The sequence below is a fragment of the Leucoraja erinacea genome, chromosome 13 (assembly GCF_028641065.1).
Source record: "Leucoraja erinacea ecotype New England chromosome 13, Leri_hhj_1, whole genome shotgun sequence".
NCBI classification, from domain to species: Eukaryota; Metazoa; Chordata; class Chondrichthyes; order Rajiformes; family Rajidae; genus Leucoraja; species Leucoraja erinaceus.
In genome coordinates, this window is record NC_073389.1 from 16,000,027 (window position 1) to 16,021,474 (window position 21,448).

General features: G+C 42.7%; 1 protein-coding gene across 1 annotated transcript in view; it reads right to left on the reverse strand.

The window, feature by feature from the left end:
- Nucleotides 1-21,448, reverse strand: part of il1rapl1b (interleukin 1 receptor accessory protein-like 1b) — a 1,086,945-nt gene that overhangs the window by 329,380 nt on the left and 736,117 nt on the right. The window lies entirely within an intron of this gene.

Here is a 21,448-nt window from a genome sequence, read left to right on the forward strand (position 1 = left end):
AATTGGGAGTAGGGGATGGAGTCCTTACAGGAAGCAGGGTGGGAAGAAGTGTAGTCCAGATAGCCATGGGAGTCAGTGGGTTTATAGTGTATGTCGGTTAGGAGTCTATCACCTGCAATGGAGATAGTGAGGTCAAGGAATGGTAGGGAAGTGTCGGAAATGGTCCAGGTGTATTACTACTCGCCACTACTCGCCACATCTTCCCATCTCCCCCCATATCTGCCTTCCGCAAAGACCGCTCCCTCCATAACTCCCTTGTCAATTCTTCCCTTCCTTCTCGGTCCACCCCCTCCCCGGGCACTTTCCCTTGCAACCGCAAGAGATGCAACACTTGTCCCTTTACCTCCCCCCTCGACTCCGTTCAAGGACCCAAGCAATCGTTCCAGGTGCGACAGAGGTTTACCTGCATCTCTTCCAACCTCATCTATTGCGTCCGCTGCTCTAGATGTCAGCAGATCTATATCGGTGAGACCAAGCGGAGGTTGGGCGATCGTTTCGCCGAACACCTCCGCTCGGTCCGCAATAACCAAGCTGACCTCCCGGTGGCTCAGCACTTCAACTCCCCCTCCCGCTCCGCCCTCTCTGTCCTGGTCTCCTCCATGGCCACAGCGAGCAGCACCGGAAATTGGAGGAACAGCACCTCATATTCCGTTTGGGGAGTCTGCACCCCGGGGGCATTAACATCGAATTCTACCAATTTTGTTAGTCCTTGCTGTCTCCTCCCCTTCCTCAGCCCCCTGCTGTCTCCTCTCATCCCCCAGCCTTCTGGCTACTCCTCCTTTTCCCTTTCTTGTCCCCACCCACCCCCGCCCCCGATCAGTCTGAAGAAGGGTTTCGGCCCGAAACGTTGCCTATTTCCTTCGCTCCATAGATGCTGCTGCACCCGCTGAGTTTCTCCAGCTTTTTTGTGTAACCTTCGATTCTCCAGCATCTGCAGTTCCCTCTTAAACAACCTACAAACCTGTATGTCTTTGAAGTGTGGAAGGAAACTGAAACAACCAGTAAAAACCCACACGGGTCATGGGAAGAACGTACAATTTCTGTACAGACAGCATCCGTAGTGAGGATCGAACACGGATCTCTACCGCTGTAAAGGGCCTGTCCCACGAGCATGCAACCTGCGTGCGGCAAGCACGACCAAACCGGAAGCGGAGGGCCACGCGGAGGTCGAGTGAACCCCGTACAGTGCCGGTCCCACCAGCATGCGCCTGCATGTGGCGAGCGCGACCAAACCGGAAGTGAGGTTCGTGCGGAGGTCGAGAGAGTGACGTGAAGTTCGAACGAAGTCCACCGGAAGTTCACGCGTGATGTACATTGTCAAGACGCTGCGTACGGCATCGAGACGCTGCGCACGCCCATCGAGGCGGTGCGTACGGCGTCGAGGCGGCTACGAGCCGGCAGGCCATTACCGCGCGGAATTATTGAACACAGTCAGTTTTTTGGAGCCCCGTGCGATGTCGGGACCAGCTCCACACAACGCCATACGGCTCTGTCAATCAAAGTGGGACCGGCCACGCGAGGCCGTACAGGTCAAGCAATCACGTTAGGTCGCGCTTGCCGCATGGAGTCGCATGCTCGTGGGACAGGCTCTTAAGGCACCAACTGAACCTCTGCACCACCGTGTCACCCTTGTGGTTAAGACTTATGTCTATGTCTAAAAGTCAGAGATCGTCCAACTGAGATCTTTAAAGCCCCAAGACTGCCTGGTGATACAGTGCCCCTTTGTCAGAAATACTGTCTTTTTTTACTTGGATGCTCAGCTACGTTTGACCCTCATTTACCTGTTCTGGGATACGGCTGTCGGGAAGTTCCACTGTGCTTGTCCATGCAAGAGCTGGGCAGCAGCAAGTGTACTGTTCATTGGTCTTCACTGCAGAGAACCTCAAAGTCCCCCAGCGCAACTTCCAGACATTGGACATTTTCAAAAGTTCTTTATTTTCCCCTCAAAACTTGGTTTAGAAAATCATCGGCTGCAGGTCTGATGAGGAATAAAACATTGGGCACTGATGCTTGGGGATCTGAGACTGTTGGTTGGACTATCGACTGTATGGAGCAAGACAGATCCAAAAAGATGAAGTAACTCAGCGGGCCAGGCAGCATCTCTGGAGAGAAGGAATGGTTGACGTTTCTTGTCTATCTTCAGTTTAAACAAGCATATGCAGTTCATTCCTACACATTTCGACTGTAGGGAGCAATTGTTTTTGTACTAATGTCTTTTTTTACTGCCTAGGACAATTTATGTATAATTAATGGTTTTGCTGTCGCCTGAGTCTTGGTGCCCTCAAGTCTGGATAGAGTAGATGTGAAGAGGATGTTTCCACCAGTGGGTGAGTCTAGGATCAGTGGCTATAGCCTCAGAATAAAAGGATGCACCTTCAGGAACCAGATGAGGAGGAATTTCTTTAGTCAGAGGGTGGTGAATCTGTGGAATTCTTTGCCACAGAAGGCTGTGGAGGCCAAGTCAATGGATATTTTTAAGCCAGAAATAGATACGATTCTTGATTAGTACGGGTGTCAGGGGTTATGGGGAGAAGAAAGGAGAATGACGTTAGGAGGGAGAGAGAGATCAGCCATAATTGAATAGGGTAGAGTAGACTTGATGAGTCAAATGGTCTAATTCTGCTTCTATCACTTATGACATTATGAATTGGAAACATCCTGAAATACTTGAAAATAATTTGAAGCATCAGAATAAATTAAGATAAAGGAAGTGACATCTTTTTGTTCAGGTTCAGTGATAGAAACATAGGTGTAGGAGTAGGCCATTTGGCCCTTCGAGCCTGCACCACCATTCGATATGATCATGGCTGATCATCTAACTCGGTATCCCAACCCTGCCTTCGGTCCATACCCCCGATCCCTTTAGCCGAAATCTAACTCCCTCTTAAATATAGCCCATGAACTGGCTTCAACTACCTTCTGTGGCAGAGAATTCCACAGATTCACCACTCTCTGTGTAAAAAATGATTTTCTCATCTCGGTCCTAAAAGACTTCCCTCTTATCCTTAAACTGTGACCCCTAGTTCTTGACTTCTCCAACATCGGGAATAATCTAATCAAATAAATGCTGTTGCACATCTTAAACTAGTCAGCCCTGTTGTGAAGCTAAGGGTCCGCATGTTGATGGTTGGAGCTCAAATAGGAAAACCACTGGGATATTGTGGTTTCAAACAAAACACAATTACCTTAGTAAATATACACACTGCTTTGTTTGGCCTAAGGATTAACAGGAAAGTAGGTGTCTGGAAACATGGAGCTGGGTGCCAAACCTCCTCAATGATTCCTGTGCCATTCCAATGTTGTGGCAATGACATCCGATAAATTACATCCGATAAATATGCTCAAGCCAACTCATTTGCGCTCACTCGCTGGTCAATAATTTTGAAGCCAATACAGATGTTCTCAGTGTACCTTGGAAGGGCTTTCACTCGTGATGTAAACTTGCTTGTGCCAGCGGATTTGTGATGGGAAACCTTTGCCAAAATTTGAATATATTATTGGAATGTGTTAAGCCTGTTCGAAAAGGCTGGCAAAGTTGGATGGAATAAGATTTGAACCCAAATCCTTTGAGTCGGGGATCCAGATTTTTACGAAGAGAGCTGCTAAATATGCAGCGAGAACATTCTGCATTGTGCACACACAGTTTTTGACGAAAGCTACTCCGTGAGAGAATATGTATACATTTCTCACCATTTTTTCAGTGGCAGTGCCTGCTATGAATTGGGAAACCTAGAAGACTTCATCCAGCATATTATACAATAACAGCCCTCATACGATTACAATGTGGTGGACAACCATCTACAACTGGCAGTCATTATTTCCGTATGTCAAGTCCAGGCATATTCCAGTGATGACTAATATTTCCAATATATCCAAAAGCATTTTAGTTTTTGTCTGCATGAACATAGATAGTACTGAAATGTATGTGCAGAATTGGGCTTAATCAGCGCTGTCCTTTTGTTTCTGCATATACTTCATGCTGGAATGCATTTAAGCCCTTAATCGATGTTACTATTATATAGTCTTTGCCCCCGTAAGCACAGATAACAGACATCACCCATGAGATGAACTCTAATCTTGAAGAGTCTCTAAGACAAAGTTGTTATCTGTTCTCAAATGGAGCCTAATGCAGCAATTCATCATAGCTTTATCATGAGATGCTTGTTTTATTTCTGTCATCTCTTAACACTGCCTGATTTTCCTGTTGAATGCCACAATCTCTGCCATTGTACTTTTCACCCTGATCTTGCCTTGCACTTTGTCTTCCCAGACGCCCCCTTGTAATTATTATCATTCCAAACTCCGACATTCAGATTGAAACCGATTCCTCAGAGGACATATGTGGGACTGTCTACATTCCTGGATGTAATTGCAGGAATAAATTAACGGCAAACCACTCAATGCAGCCATTCTGTAACGTTTAAGACAATTAGAAAAAAAATACACTACAGGTCCAAGGAAACCACAAGGTGCTTTATGGAAGGAGGCAAATCTTGACATTTGGCAATTTCATGTGATAGGAGTAGAATTATCCCATCAAGTCTACTCCACCATTGAATCATGGCTGATCTATCTCTCCTAACCCCATTCTCCTGCCTTCTCCCTATAACCTCTCACATTTGCACTAAACAATAATCTATCTATCTCTGCCATAAAAATATACACTCACTTGGCCTCCACAGTCTTCTGTGGCAAAGAATTCCATAGATTCACCACCCTTCTTTAGAACTAATCTGTAACTAATTGGGCGGTGTGGCATGGCAAATACCCAGTTACAGTGTGAAACGATAGCAGAAATGAAAGAGTGACTCATCCAGGGGGATGAGAGGCATTGAGATGCAAGGTCTAAGTAAGGCTGCATTTAAAATTTCAACAGTCTCAGTGGGGTGTGTGCTTCAACTTGAGTGCAGATAGAAGATGTAGCTATAGATGCACTGCCAAATCAATCAACCGACTTACTCAATCTTGCTTCATCATAGGAGGAGTGGGATTAATAAATTTTCCATTTTGCTGCATCTGGAAAACTTGGCTACAAAACTTGGCTTCATCGTGCAGGCTCTTTAGTGGAAGATTGGCTCCAAAATGACAGCCAACACACACACATGCGTGCACACACACACACGCACACGCACACACACATGCACACACACACATGCAAACACACACACAGAAAAATGCAAACACACAGAAAAATGCACAGACACAGAAACATGCACACACAGAGAAACATACACATGTGCGCACACATACACAGAAACATGCACACATACATACATGCACACACACACAGAAAAATGCACACACAGAAACATGCACACACAAACACACAAACATGCACGCACACACCCAAACATGCACACGCAGATATGTGCGCACATACACAGAACCATGCATACACAGAAACATTCACACAGAGAAACATGCACACACAAATACACGAACATGCACACATATACACACACCCAAACATGCACACACACACACGTGTACGCACACAAACCGTAATATGCACAAACACTGCACCATGCACACACATGTGTGCGCACACACACATACAGTAATATGCACAAACACAGCATCATGCGTCCACACACAAACATGCACACTGAATTTTCCATTTTGCTGCATTTGGAAAACTTGGCTACAAAACTTGGCTTCATGATGCAGGCTCTTTAGTAGCAGATTGGCTCTAAAATGACAGCCAACACACTCACACAAGCATGCAAACACACACAAACATGCACACACACAAAAACATGCACACACCCTAACATGCACACACAGACACATACACACAAAGAAATATGCACACACACAGAAACATGCACACACACACCATCATCATCGGCGGTCACTCAAAACGAGTATGACTGTCCTCTTTTGGGAGGAAGCCTGTGCATGACTTTGTTTAACGTAGAGAGGCTGGTGCACAGGCAGCCATCCCACGGTTCTTGACAGATCTGGGTCAGGACCCAGTGGCATGCAGTCCAAGATGGCCGGGGACCCTTTTCTGCTGAAGCCTTCATCCGCCTTCCCAGCCGTGGTGACGAGTCTGACTAAAGTCAGCCATCATCTTCTGCCTGTTCCACCGTTGAGGTAAACACATACATACGAACATGCATACACACAGAAATATGCACACACCCTAACATACACACACATACAGAGAAATATGCATACGCACAGAAACATACACACACACACACACCTATGCTGAAGATTGCAGCTGATGCTGTGCGTTTCTAAATGGTGTTCAGGATCAATATATTGGGCTGGCTGCCAGTTGCAAACTGAACACCAACAAATATAGGATCACAACACATTGACGTTCTGCAGTCAACACAGAGTTGATATTGGATGCTGCAGGTAGTCCACCAAAGAGCCCATGGTACCACTCAATATAAATAGAGAATGGGATGATATATAGAGAATGGATCACATGCAGGCAGAAGAGATAGTTTAACTTGCATTATGTTGGGCACAGACATGGAAGGTCGAAAGGCCCGTTCATGTGCTGTATTGTTTCTAAATGGTTTCTATGTACCACAATCCTTAGGCCTCACACATCCTTTAACACCTCTCCCTATTGTCAGACTATCATGCCAGTAGATATGAAACTATTGAGCAAATTGTTATGATTTAACACTGCTGCCATGAAGCTATACTTAATAGGCATGCAATCCAAGCTACAGAGATCAGTACAGTAGATTTGGATTCAGTATGCTGGACCAGTGTACAAAGTAAAGTAAAGTAAAGTAAAGTAGCCTTTATTGTCATTCAGACCTTGCGGTCTGAACAAAATTGTGTTGCCTTGCAGTCCTACATACTGTAAAAAATGACAAAAACACACAATAAACACAAATTAACATCCACCACAGTAAGTTCATCAGGCACCTCCTCACTGTGATGGAAGGCAAAAGTCTTAAGTCTTTGTCTCTTCCCTTCTTATTCTCCCTCTGCGCCAAGGCGATCCAGTACAAGACTGAACATTGAACTGAACAGTGTGTAGAAAGGAACTGTAGATGCTGGTTTATACCAAAGAAAGACACAACGTTTTGGAGAAACTCAGCGAGTCAGGCAGCATCTCTGGAGAAAAAGGATGGGTGATATTTTGGGTTGGAACCCTTCTTCACACAGAAACTGAACATGTTGACTCCAGTTTACTTTAAGTACTTCCACTTTGCCAAGCCAATGTGCAACATACCTTTTGCATATCAAAATACAAAAGAACTCTAGGTCTTTGTACCTAAAGGAATTAAGTGAGACAACACATCCAGACTGATAAGCTTCAATCAGTCACCCAGCAGTAATTACATTAGTGACTACTGAAGAATAACAGGCTTTCCAGATTGTGCTTTTATTAGCCATCTAAATAACGTAGAATCAATCAGTGTTTACATCAGTCACTTGATGAGGATAACAAATCTCCTAAATTAATGAGGGAAATTGTTTCTGCTACAGTAAAGTAAATCACCGTCCCCATCAAAGCAGCACTCCCGCATCCCAAGAGGTGAGAAAAGAAATGTGTAGGAAGAAACTGCAGATGCCTGAATATGTCTGAAGGACTATTATCTACTCTCTCTTTCTCTCTTTTATTATTATATATTTTTTTAAATGAAGATGTACATAAAATGTAATGTGCCAATATATATTTGGCACCTTGGTGCCACATTACTGTACTTACTTCTAATAAAAAAATAAATAAATAAATAACCAAAACAAGTCTGAAGGAGGGTCTCGACCCAAAATGTCAGCCCTTCCTTCTCTCCAGAAATGTTGCCTGTCCCACTGAGTTACTCCAGCATTTTGTGTCCATCTTCGAGGGGAAAAAAGGAAAGATTTTCAGGATATAATTTGAAAGCTGTGGCCAAGAACAAATGCAGCATCAGAACTTATAAATAGATGCTAGAAAGAGGATGAATATTTGGCAGAAATTAATATAGTCAATCAATGCTAAGTTCTAAATTAACAGTGGCTCGCTGCCAGTAAAATAATTGACAGATGCTGTAAATGAGTAAGGGTGGAGAATTCACTTAGTCCTCTGGAGGGATGAATAGGGAAGACATCTGAAAGAACATCTTTCAAGCAAGCAAGCTGTTCTTTGAAATGTAGGTTTAAAAGAAAAATTACAGCTTGCACACAGATCACCGTTTTGGCATGCTCTTTCTAAAGGCTGCAAGGAAGACAGAGAGTCTGCAGAGTGGGATTTGCTGAAGGTGAGGTGCGACACCATGTCACACAAGTCACTGCAGAAAAGGGTGAGAATGTGAAATATTTCAGGGCAGATAAGGCGGAAACAAAAAAGCATGTCTACATTTCTATTTGTGTTATTGTTGATAATGGAAAAAAAAAAATTCAGCAGTTGAAACTGGAATTGGGTCAGGAGTTTTCTAATGAGCCATCATTTTTATTTGTCACAGTTCTGACCGTTCTTACATCTGAGGAAGGATCTTGACCTGAAACGCACCTATTCCTTTCCTCCAGAGATGCTGCCTGACCTGCTGAGTTCCTCCAGCATTTAGTGTCAACATCGTGAGGAGATGTTTTCTTATCCTCTTTGAATTTCTAGCCAGATAGAAATTTGAATGGAAAAAACAGTTGATTTTTGACAAAAATAAAATTTTGTTCAAAACGGAAGTCGAATGCAGTTGAAACGCTGATTGGATAGAAGGAAATAATCAATCTCTCATCTGGGAAAACAAAACAATTACAAATGTGTTCAAATTCATTCATCCCTCAACTTGGCAATAGCATTAAAGCCTGCATTGTTATCTCAGAATTTTGTTTTTATGTATGAATCTACTAACAATATTTAACACTGTTAAATTTATGAATAGACTTGATTTATTATGTTCTTAAACTGTTCTGCTGTTGTTTAATAGCATGATTTCAATAGAGGTTTATGTGATAGTAGAATTAGGCCATTCGGCCCAGCAAGTCAATACTATCATTGAATCATGGCTGATCTATCTCTCCCTCCTAACCCCATTCTCTTGCCTTCTCCCCTTAACCCCTGACACCAGCACAGTACAGTTTCACCATAAAGATGGAGAAATAGCATCTGTTTTATTTGATTAACGGCATTGGTACAAATGGCAAATCACACTGACTGAAATGCCCTGTATGTCAGTGTTTCTAATCAATGATGATTTCACTTGAAAACATGTTCAAGGATAACACCAAGGTTTGCTTGAAAGAATTACATCCAGGAGTAAAAATGGTGAAGTCACTTCCGATGCACCTGTCTTTTGATAATGGTTACAATTCAAATCTTCAAGCCGTTCCACTTAAAAACACCGCAGTGGGCTACTTCACTGTAATAAACCATCACATATAATAATACACATTATGTGCTGACATTCTTCCTATAAATAGAAGGCTCCAATATCTTCACTTTAGCACAAGATACCTTTTACACAACTTCCTCCGCAGAGAAAGACAGAGGGATTTCAAAGTGACGTTTGATAAATGTATTCCCCGCATGCACTTGGTGCTTGAATATAATTGCCCTTCCAGATTACAGCAGCAAGAGGCAAGCATCACTTTGATAATTGACATATATAACATATGATCTTAGTCAAATACATTAAAGATGCAGAATGCTGTATGAGCAGGATTGAGTTGCAATGAGCAATTGGACAGGCTACGGTTGTTTTCCCCAGAGCGAAGAAGTTTGAAGGGTGACCTGTCCAGAATGCATACAATTATGAGGGTAAAGATTGGGAAGATAGTCATTGTCTTTTTCCCAGAGGAAAAAATCTAAAACTAGAGGGCATCGGTCTCATAGGTAAGAGGGACAAGATTTAAATAGGATCTGAGGAGCTGGTTTCTCACACAGAGGAGAGTAGATGTGCAGAAGGAGCTGCCAGATGAGGTGGTGGAGCTGGGTATATTAACAACATTTAAATATTGTCATCACAGTATGGTGGCGCAGCCGTAGAGTTACTGCCTTACAACGCTTGCAGCACCAGAGACCCAGGTTCGATCCTGACTACAGGTGCTGTCTGTTTGGAGTTTGTATGTTCTCCCCGTGACCATGTGGTATTTCTCCGAGATCTTCGTTTCCTCCGACATCCAAAGACGCACAAGTTTGCAGGTTAATTGGCTTGGTATATACGTGTAAATTGTCCCCAGTGTGTATAGGGTAATGTTACTGTGCGAGGGTCGCAGGTTGGTGTGGACAGTGGGCCGAAGGACCTCTTTTTGTGTTGTATCTCTAAACTAAACTAAGCTAAAACTGACAATTGGCATTAATAAAAAAGGTTGAGAGAGAGGTTGGGGCCAAACAGAGGAAAATTGGATTTGCATTGATAGGCATCTTTGTCAGCAAGAACATTGGACCAAAGGGCCTGTTTCCAAGCTGCACGGACTCTATGAACCCCTATAATTATTGCACTCGCAGGCAGTTACTCAGCTTGTATAACTAAGAAGCTAAGTCTTTTCTCCTGACACTTTAAAATCATGTCTGATCCAATGTTTATGGGAATGCAAGGCAACTAGTAATATATAATAAACAAAATGTTGCACTCGAGATCTGTATGAGAATCAGACATAAATAGATGGAAAATACATATTCCTTTTCAGTTTGCATTTACAGTGCAATATAGCATCAGTTGCAGAGAGAAAATCTTATCTGAGAGCTATTTTTTCAAGGAAACTATATGAACAGAATTTCGTAACATCAATGAATTCAAAACACCAAGTCTATCACACATTCCAACAGGCAACAGAAAGAAGGCAGGTTTCTGCTATAATGTATTAATAAGCCTTCTGAAGGAAAACTCATCATCATAGTAGCTAAAGACAGGACAGCTACAACTGGGACTGTATGTTTTCCTATTTTCATCACAAGTACAATACCGCTACGAGATAAAGCATCGCAAATGCCTTCAAAAAACTATTTGCTTTCTGGTTTGGCATTTTGATATATTATGTTGCAGTCCTGCAATCAGAATGTGGACTGACAGTCTTTTACACCAGACTGTGATCTTCTGAGTTTACACAGCACTTTTACCAAGTCGTCCAGTCTGCATAAGAATAAGAAATGGCCGTGTTAAAGTATCACCACAACAACACCTTCCACTGGCATCACAGCGCTGAAAACCAGTGATGGTCACACAGCTCCAGACCAGTTAATGCCAGACTCGGGCCAGTGGCAGGACACAAGGCCACGGAAAAATATTGCCCGACCAACAACGCCTCTCAGCATAATCTTATGCGGTCTCACAGCAATAATCAGCCCAATTTCCAGAGGTTCAAAAAGCTTAACGTACAAGAAATTAAACAAAGCTATCTCTTATTAGGGTTGCACAGTGACACAACAGTAGAGTTGCTGCCTTAGAGCACCAGAGGCCAGGTTTGATCCTAATCTCAGATGCTGTCTGTATGGAGTTTGCACGTTCACCCTGGGACCGCGTGGGTTTTCACCAGGTGCTCCGGTTTCCTCCCACACTCCAAAGCCGTGTAGATTTGTCAGTTAATTTACTTCTGCAAATTGCCCCTGGTGTGCAGGATGGGAAACTGGAATAACAAAACTAGTGTAAGGGCAATCGTTGGTCATCGTGGACTGAGTGGGCCGAAGGGCCTGTTTCCTCGCTGTATCCCCAAAGTAAATTAAAATGCACAACGTTACAATATTGTGAGATATTAACATTTACTCTATTACAAATATTACAAAAATTGCAGAAGTAACGATTACTCATGTAGCATATATATTCTTAAATGAACTTTAATTAATTACGATTTGAATAAGCAAATGGCATTTTCTAATTAGTCACTGATTGATTTTGTTTATTTCGTCACGCTGCATTCCTCTGTGTAAATTGCATGCATCCAGATTACATCCTCTCATTTACTGTTCCATTTTTCCATGCTGCTTTGGGAAAGTCTCATAAATTGACTCTTATTCTTTCTCAGCAGTCCTTTCAATGAAACAGATTCTTGCATGTAATTATAGCACTGGGAGAACATTTGCACAAAACCTGGCAGACGTACAAATGAGATTCTCTTCCCCAAGAAAGTTCAACAATGATATCTGTCTGTGTTTAGTTTAGTCTTAGTTTAGAGATACAGTGTGGAAACAGACCCTTCGGCCCAGCGAGTCCACGCCGACCAGCGATCCCCGTACACTAATACTATCCTACGCACACGTGGGACAATTTACAATTTTACAAAGCCAATTAGGCTGCAAACCTGTACGTATTTGGAGTGTGGGAGGAAACTGGAGCTCCCAGAGAAAAACCACAATGTCACAGGGAGAACGTGCAAACTTCATACAGACAGCACCCGTAGTCAGGATCGAACCCCAGTCTCTAGTGCTGTAAGGCAGCAACTCTACCTCTGCGCCACCGTGCCACTTTAAGCGGCACATTTTTGTTTGGGTTATGACAGGAGTCGATAGGAATAGCAAGAATGTTCTTCCTCAAATTAGGGGACCAAAACTGCACACAATACTCCAGTGGTAGTCTCACTAGGGCCTTGTACAACTGCAGAAGGACCTCTTTGCCCCTATACTCCATTCCTCTTATTATGAATTACTGAGTTACTCCAGCTTTTTGTGTCTATCATCTGTTGTAATGATTGATGGATATGGGTATCCTGTCACTGTGCTCCATCGCTGAACACAACCTTGAAATCAACTGTGGAGCTTGGTTTGCCCTGAAGAATATAATTGTGGATGAAGCTCAATCAGTGTATCAGCTGAAGGTGAATTAAGGCAGTTCATTTATGCGATTTCCCACTCTCTCTGACAGCTGCCAGGATTTGTCATTTTGTAAATCTCCCTAGAAATTCATGTTTTCAGGAAAAGAGCAATGGGAAATAGCAAAGATTCACAAAGCCATTGTTGGCCATAGCTAACAGTAGGAAAATCTTTGGACTGTTGAGGTGCTTTTATATCGTCGCTCCATGTTGTTCTCTCATCTAATCTTGAAAAGATAAAAAGGCTACATTGCGTTCCAAAACTCAGAAACAGGCCATTCAGTCCAACCACTCCATACTGGCAATTCTGCTCTAATCGAGCCTCCTCCTGTCATTTCCCATCTAATCCTATCAGGGTAATCCTCTATTCCATTCTTCCCCACACGCTTGTCCAAGCTTGGTGGACGGCATGGTGGCGCAGTGGTAGAGTTTCTGCCTTACAGTGCCAGAGATCTGGGTTTGATCCTGACAACGGGTGCTGGTTTTCTCCGGATGCCTCTCACACTCTAAACAACTACAGGTTTGTAGGTTAAGTGGCTTCAGAAAATAGGTTCAATTGTCCCAAGTGTGTAGTGTGTACTAGTGTACGGGGATCGCCAGCTGGCGTGGACTCGGTGGGCCGAAGGGCCCGTTTCCACACTGTATCTATAAACAAAACTAAACTCACATTAATTATGTCTGTAATAACTATCTCAACCAACCCTTGTGCTGGTGGGTTCTAAATTCTCAACAATTTCTTTTGGCAAAGAACGTGATTTACCTTTTGTGATGGTCTCCATTTCTACTCTTAGACATAATTGGAAACATTCACTTTATGTCGTCTATGATTTCCACCATTTCAGGTACCTCTTGTTGGTCATTCCTCAGTCTGCTTCTCTCAGGAAAAAAATACCAAGTCTGTTCACCCTCATGAAGATGAGCACCCGGTGGGAACCCACACGATCACAGGTGGAACATGCAATCTCCACACAGATAGCACCTGAGATCAGGATCGAACCCGGGTCTCTGGCGCTGTGAGGCAGCAGCTCTACCAGCTGCGCCACCGTGCCAATTAAATAAAAAAAGATTTTCTTCAACCTGAACATAGTACCTTCAACTGTCCAACGTTAAAGACAATATTCTCTGGGAACTTATTGTAAGAAAGTTTGAAGAAACTGAGTTAAATAAGAAAGGGATTTATCTGATCTTTAACTCTCTAAGGCTTCATTTTGATGCTGCTGCAGGGTTTTGACCTCAAATGTCAACCAGTCCTTTTCACCCATTGAATTCTTCCAGCAGACTGTTTGTTGTTCCAGATTCCAGCGTGTGCAGTTTCTTGCGCCTTTAATTCAATGCTGATGGCTCTTAACTCATGTGGGCATATGATGTCTGTGCACTAAAGTATCTCAATTAGTCTTTTTATTTACTTCTTGTGATGGTGGGGAGAATACACCAAATACCTTCAGCTGAGATGTGAGGTAAAGTAAAGCAACTCATTAAATTCCAACATTTTATTAATAATTTATTGGTAAAATTAGTGTTGCTGGGCTTAATTTAGACATTATGTTCCTTCAACCTTCGAGAGTCAGAGTCTCTTGCCAAGAGCAGGGGAATCGAGAACCAAAAGACATAGATTTAAGGTGAAGGGGGAAAGATTAAATGGGAACCTGAGGGGTAACTTTTTCACACAAAGGATGCAGGGTGTATGGAACGAGCTGCTGGAGGAGGTAGTTAGGCAGGTACTATCGCAATGTTTAAAAAACATTTAGACAGGTACATGGATAAGACAGGTTTAGAGGGATATGGGATAAATGCAGGCAGGTAGGACTAGAGTAGATGGGACATATTGGTTGGTGTAGGCAAGTTAGGCTGAAGGGCCCGTTTCCACACTGTAAAACTCTATGATTAGTATTGAGTCATAGTCAAGCAGCATGGAAACAGGCCCTTCGGCCCTACTTGCCCATGCCGACCTACATGTTCCTCTCCACTAATCCCACCTACCTGTGTATGGCCCATATCCTTCTAAACCTTCCTGCCAAGGTAAAAACTTCACTCTCCGCCATATCATACTTCACCTACCATCTTTTGCCTCTGCAATTCACCCAAACATATTCATCTGCAGCCTCGGTTTGTTCTTCATGATTAACTTCCAACACAAATCCATGCTTTACACAAAACACCTAATCTGCAGTAATCTTTTATTTGGCACCTTATTGAATGGCTAGTTGGAAATATCAGGTTCCCTGGATACATGGCAGTATCTTAAAGGACTCTGACATAGAACTAATTGCATTCCGATTCAGGCTTGGATTCATGTAGTCAAGAGATGTGAATGTGACTCAGACTACAGTACTTCTCAAGTTGATACTTGGTATTGATTCTTGTAAAGAGCGAGACTCCTCAGGTCGTTTTCCTATATCGGGAAAATAAAAGAACCAGCTTCTTCAAGTACAATTCAATAATTTAGGGACGGCACAGTGGCGCAGCGGTAGAGTTGTTGCCTGATAGCGCCAGTGATCCGTGTTCGATCCTGACTATGGGTGGTGTCTGTACGGAATTTGTACATTCTCCCTGTGATCGCATGGGATCTCTCCGGGTGCTCAGGTTTCCTCCCACATTCCAAAGACTTACAGGTTTGTAGCTGAATTGGCTTCAATAATAAAATGGAAAATTGTTTCTCATGTGTGGGATAGCACTAATGTATGGGGTAATTGCATATCGGCGCAAACACGGTGGGCCGAAGGGCCGTTTCCATGCTGTATCTCTAAAGTCTAAAGTAAAGACTGAATGTGGTGCAAGGGAGATCCATTTTCCTGTGTAGAAATTACAGGGGCTCTAGATTGTCTGAACACTTAGATTTAGCTCTTTGGGCTAAGGGAATCAAGGGATATGGGGGGAAAAGCCTTAATGAGGTACTGATTTTCAATTATCAGCCATAATCATATTGAATGGTGGTGCTAGCTTTAAGGGTCGAATGGCTTACTCCTGGAGGAGTAGAGAATGTTCTATGTTTCTAAATGGTGCAAATGTGGGCCTTTCCCAATGTTAGAGCTGCTGGGTAACACTTATTGAAAGAAGTCATGTTACTTTTCTGAGGAACTGGACAACTGGACTAATGGAGGTTTGCTTGAAATAGATGGGGTAAGAACAATGTTGAGGTGAGAGGTTGAAAGTATCAGCCAGTTGATTAGTGTACGATCTCGCTGTGTGGGACGGGGGGGAGACAGAGGAGCAGCCGCTGGCGTACTTTGTAACTTTGTCAGATCCTTATAGTGTGGAAACAGCCCTTTCGGCACAACTTGCCCACACCGTCCAACATGCCCTATCTACATAAAGACCCACCTGCCTAGATTTGGTCCGTATCCCTCTGAACCTATCCTATCCAAGTCCCTGTTCAAATGCTTTTTAAACATTATGATGGTACCTGCTAACTATCACTACCTGTGATAGTTCCTGATTCCTGATGATAGCTGCAGTGGCGGCATGAAGAGATAACATAAACATAATGGATGGTCCATTGACTTGAAGTCCTCTTTGCAATGTTGTCAACAGTCAGAATGTTGACTGATGCCATTAATTCCCCCTTCATCGTATGCTTAGAATAGCTCTATTCTGAGCTGGTTTTGCATAATGTGGCAAAAATGTGATGGTTTATTTTAGTAACATTTTACACTGGAGTTCTATAAGGTGCTGAGGTTCTGTACCAGTTTAGTGTCAGCTGAGGGGGTATAATTCTATAGCTAGATTCTTGGAGAATGCTGAAGTGCGATACCATGCTAAATATGTTCAATTTTGAATTCAAATGTCTCTCTCCCAGTTCCATTCATAAAAGATAACCAGATGGCTGGAAGGTGAAAGAAGCAAACTGTCCCTAAGACTGTTAGAAAAGCGAACTTTGCTAAGTTAGCACTAATCGAGCTACATTTCATTTTTTCCCATCAAAATGTTTTTTGCTTAACTGCACATGGATGTCATAACAGTGAAACGGAGCCTGTCATAAACGTATAACAAGTACGAATTGGTTCTTGCTTCCACGATGATTAAGGAAGCGGCGTATAACTCGAAATGTGATGAAACAGTATCAAACGGCGGACGTCCCTGGATGAAGTGGGACTGACTCTGAGAACTATTTACTGAGCGTTGTCATTTGCTAAATCAGAGATCTGGCCTTTTGGTGAAAGGTATCGATTGACTTTGCAGCAAATGCTAAGGCCCTGCTCCGCACAAGATGCCATTTCTGTAACAAGGGATAATCTTGCAATAAGACATATTTCCTTGTGGCAATTTTGCAGTAACTTGCAAAGCATATAACTGGGCTGGAAGAGGAAGAGATTGATTTTTCCTTGTCACTCTCCAGACATGTGCTTATCTTCCTCAATGCTACAGGAAGACTGACATTTGAAATGAAAATAGAACATATTTAGCACTGCATCACACATTTGCACTCACCAAGAGACTAGAAGATGTAGACAAATACCGCCTAGCCTGACACATTTCTGCGACAGAATTTCAGCAGCAGATAGAGCTTTACTGTAAAATGTTATGAAAATAAACTGCATATTTTTGCCAAATAATGTAAAACCTGCTCAGAATAAGCATACGATGAGAGGGCACTTGACAACATTAATCAAAAATGTTAGCGATAATATCAATTTTAACAATTGAAGTCATTAGACATCTATTATGTTCATATTATCACACCCTGCCTTAAACTGCAGCTGCATTAGAAGTTACAGATCACAATCCTTACTATTTTTAAGTAATATTTTCTGGTGGACGGTCAAAAATAGCAGGTGCTTTTTAAATATCGTTAATGTAGCTAAAGATTAGAAATATCCAATTTCCCCAATCTTAAACAACTGGAGCTCTGCCTACTGCATTGCTTTCATCACTTCTTGCTGCTCCCAGAAAGCTGAGGTCTCTGGTGAGGTGTTGGCCATTTTCAGATCAGACAGTATAACTCTGAATTGCTGTAGAAATAGGCGGCATGCAGCGGCTGAGTTGCTGCCTTACAGCACCAGAGACCTGGGTTTGATCCTGACTACGGGTCTGTCTATACGGAGTCGGTGGGCCTGGCTCCATGCTGTATCTCTAAACTAAACTAAACTAAAAAATGGCTAACATCTGTTTGAGGCAACTATCAGTGACTGTGAAAGATTACTAAAGCCCATCTATCATTGAGCCTACTCCCAATACTACTGGGTGACAGACAACTCTGCATTGAGTAGAAAGATTACTCAACTTCTATGCATTAGGAACCTAAACAACACATTACAAATGTCTGCCCCATCATCTTGGTAGAGCAAGTTTATCTAATGGATGAGTTAAAATGGAGTTTAACCAAGGAACAACAAAGACATGGCTCAAATTGGAACCTGCAGTCAACAAACCAAATAGCCAATGAACTCTTGTCCAAAACCATCAATTGGATTCAGCAAAATGTATAATTGTAATTGTAATTAATTTATTAGTCAAGTATGTAAACATACAAGGGATTTGATTTGCCAAGAATCATACAAAAAAACCCAACAAGATACATAACCACATAAAAATTAAACATAGACATAAGCAGCCACCACAGCGGCGTGTGAGAATCCCCAGGGCACACAGCATAAGTGGAGACCCACAGCCATCTGTTCAATGTCTGGGCCGCACACACGCTCCTTCACCGTGATGTGACCAGAGTTGTACCGACCGCTGTCACTCTCTCTGCAGTCCCTGTCCGCCCGAACAGTCAGAAAACCATCTACACTCGCACTAGACTTTGGGATGTCCCCATGGAGCGATGTCCCCGCACAACACCAAGATCACTGCACTCACGGCACTCCCTCCGAGTCCTCACCAGTGCAGGCAGCACATCTATCTTGTTTTTTCAGTGACTTCAAATTCCCCACTGTGATGGAAGGCAAAGAACTTATGCCTTCTTTCCTCCTTTTCTCCAATGGTCGGTGCAATCGAAACATCCACAGTCAGAGTGATCGAAGCTCCCGCAGTTAGCGATCAAAGCTCCCGCATCGGGGCTTTCAGAGCCCCCGTGATTGGGGCGGTCGAAGGTCCTGCAGTTGAAGATCCCGCAGTCGATCCCTAACAAAGGGACCGCCAGCTCCATGATGTTAAAGCTGCAGTGCAGACGGAGATACGATGAAAAAGTCGCATCTCTGTCAAGGAAAGTGACACGACCGTGACATTTTTTTCAACTCGTCTAGGGTCTTCCAAACTCGTGCATTAGGTCGTCCAAGTGGGACAGGCCCTCTAATAACATTTGTTGAGCCTGATGAGGGTTTAAGCGGCCAGTCCTCGCAATGGCCTGGGTCTCCCACCACAGGGTTCAGGTGGCTGATTCACAATTTCCATCCATTGACCACATGAAGCATGATCACAGCCATCAACAGATATTATGGTGAAAGTAAACGTGATCAAAAGAATACAAAGCGCCATCCGGCAACATCCGTAATAAAATGTGTTCTCTGCGTGAGAGAGAGGGAATTTTATCAGTAAATGTCCGTGACAGTGTCGATATTGCTTTCCAGAAACCATTTATTTCCTATTATTAAAAGACTCCTGCTGTACAGTGGATGTGTTTTTAATCATCTGTTGTCCTTTTATGTGATTGCCCCACCCCACTCTCCCTCTTTCTGTTTAATCCCTTGCCATGGGGCTCCATTGCATGCTTGTATTTTGTGTTAATAATTGATGTGTTATTTTGATGTCATCTGTGACATTCATTTTTATTCTTTCTGGGCATATATATTCATCAAGCCAAACGAAACACTAAAATAAAGACATTAACACTGCGTTACTGAGCACTGCTTAATTGCTTCCTTTTATGCATGTTTCCATATTTGCGATCGATAAAAAACCTGCAGCTCAATTTTATCAAGGCTGCCAAAGCAAAACTGTATTTTATAAACAAAGAGTTTGCTTTAACTAATATAAAAGTTTAATTAATACGCATGCCAATGGTTTATTCTGAAAAGCTCAGTCGCAAGGCACGTACTTAAAGGGCCTGTCCCACTTGGGCGTCATTAGTGCGTCATCATTTACGCATCACGACACACGACGTGTGCGTCATGCCGTGCACATGATGCGTGCGTGGTGCGCATTACACGCGCATGGTGCGCATTACGTGCGCATTACGCGCGCATGGTGCATGGAGTAGGTAGTGACGCGCGATCGTGCGCAGCGCCCAGGATTTTGGGATGTACAAAATCAGCTCGCGCCATCTGCGTGATGCGCAAATGACGCAAAAGTGTGACAGGGCCTTAAGATTTATCCACTAACATACGGAATGCTCACTTTCGTTTAGTAACGCTGAATGCTCCTGCTCCCTCTCAATGGATCTGACAAGTTTGTGGATTGAGTCTGAGTTAGCAATGTATTAGTGACACTATCTGCCACAATGCAAGAGGGCGTAAAATGGTAAACGACGATTGAACTCTTACAGTCATTCAAACAGAGATTATACCGCAGCTCAGTCAAGGGGAATATATCTGATGAAGTAGTGGAAGTAAACAGAAAGTAAATGTCTTTAAAATTTGTGATATTTACAAAACTAATTCAGTCAAAAATAGCTTGACTAATGTTTCTTTTACAATAAACAAATATTTACCTTCTGTTATAAAATCACTCTTTATTAAAAATGTGACACAACAACAGTTTGACCAATCCAGCTGCCTTTTCGTCCATTAAAACATAGTGTTCAAAAGTAATTGAACGGGTTTGGTAATATGAACCATGGGAAACTGACTAATTAGTTAGTATTCATGATCCGTTAAAAAAAAGCACAATTGATCTGTGAAAAAAAGCATAATTCAAATAGCATCCAGAATCTAGGGTTCATCATCGTGTGCGATTAAAGGATCAGAAGAGATAGATTGGGTTTATCACAGTTTGACATTGAAATGTAATACCATTGTGTTCAGACATCATCACATTTGGGAGAAGGAATATTATCTCGTTTTATCCCAGGTTAACCGGAGACCGGGATAAGATTCTTAAAGCTGTTTATCTCAGAATCGTCATCGACACAGTTTGGACACATTTACTTTGAGATAAATCGCTCAACTATGACTAAAGAACAAGCATTACGGCCAAAATATTCATTAACCCTTCCCACACTGCATGCAGACAATCGGGGTGCGAAACTAACAGTGGAGTCACAACAAATAGACTGCATGCTGTCATTAACCACAAACATTCGCTTGTATCTCCCAGCTTCAAATTCACAAACCAACTCCATCGATACCTTCAGCACAATGTTCCAGAGGGTAAAGCAAAAGGAAATATACATTGCATATGATCATGTGCCTTTGCATACATTGCGATATTAAGGCGGGTCTTGTTGGAAAGAACATAATTGTAAGAACTTTACTGAATGTGCTGTCACATGGCATTTTAAAATATCAACATCACTTGTCCCTACCCCTGCACTAAATATAAACTGCAGATATAAAGGGAGTTGGAACAAGTAACCATCTCTAAATGGATTGGCTACATAATTGGTGAGCAATAAAGTTGTATCGGTGTCAGAGAAGTACCGACGTGTCACATAGTCAGCCTACTGAATAATATTGCACATGTATAAAAGTGTAAACATATCGTCAGTGGGTCACTCTCCTGACAAAATGCTTAATGAATATCTCCCTGACCATTGTAACATGAAGCTCATAGACCTTATCAGCCTGATTGTCATTCATAGCTTCTGCAACCCCCATGCATGAGGCAATAATGGTAAGGGTTCACAGAGTAACTGCCCCATCACAAGGACAAG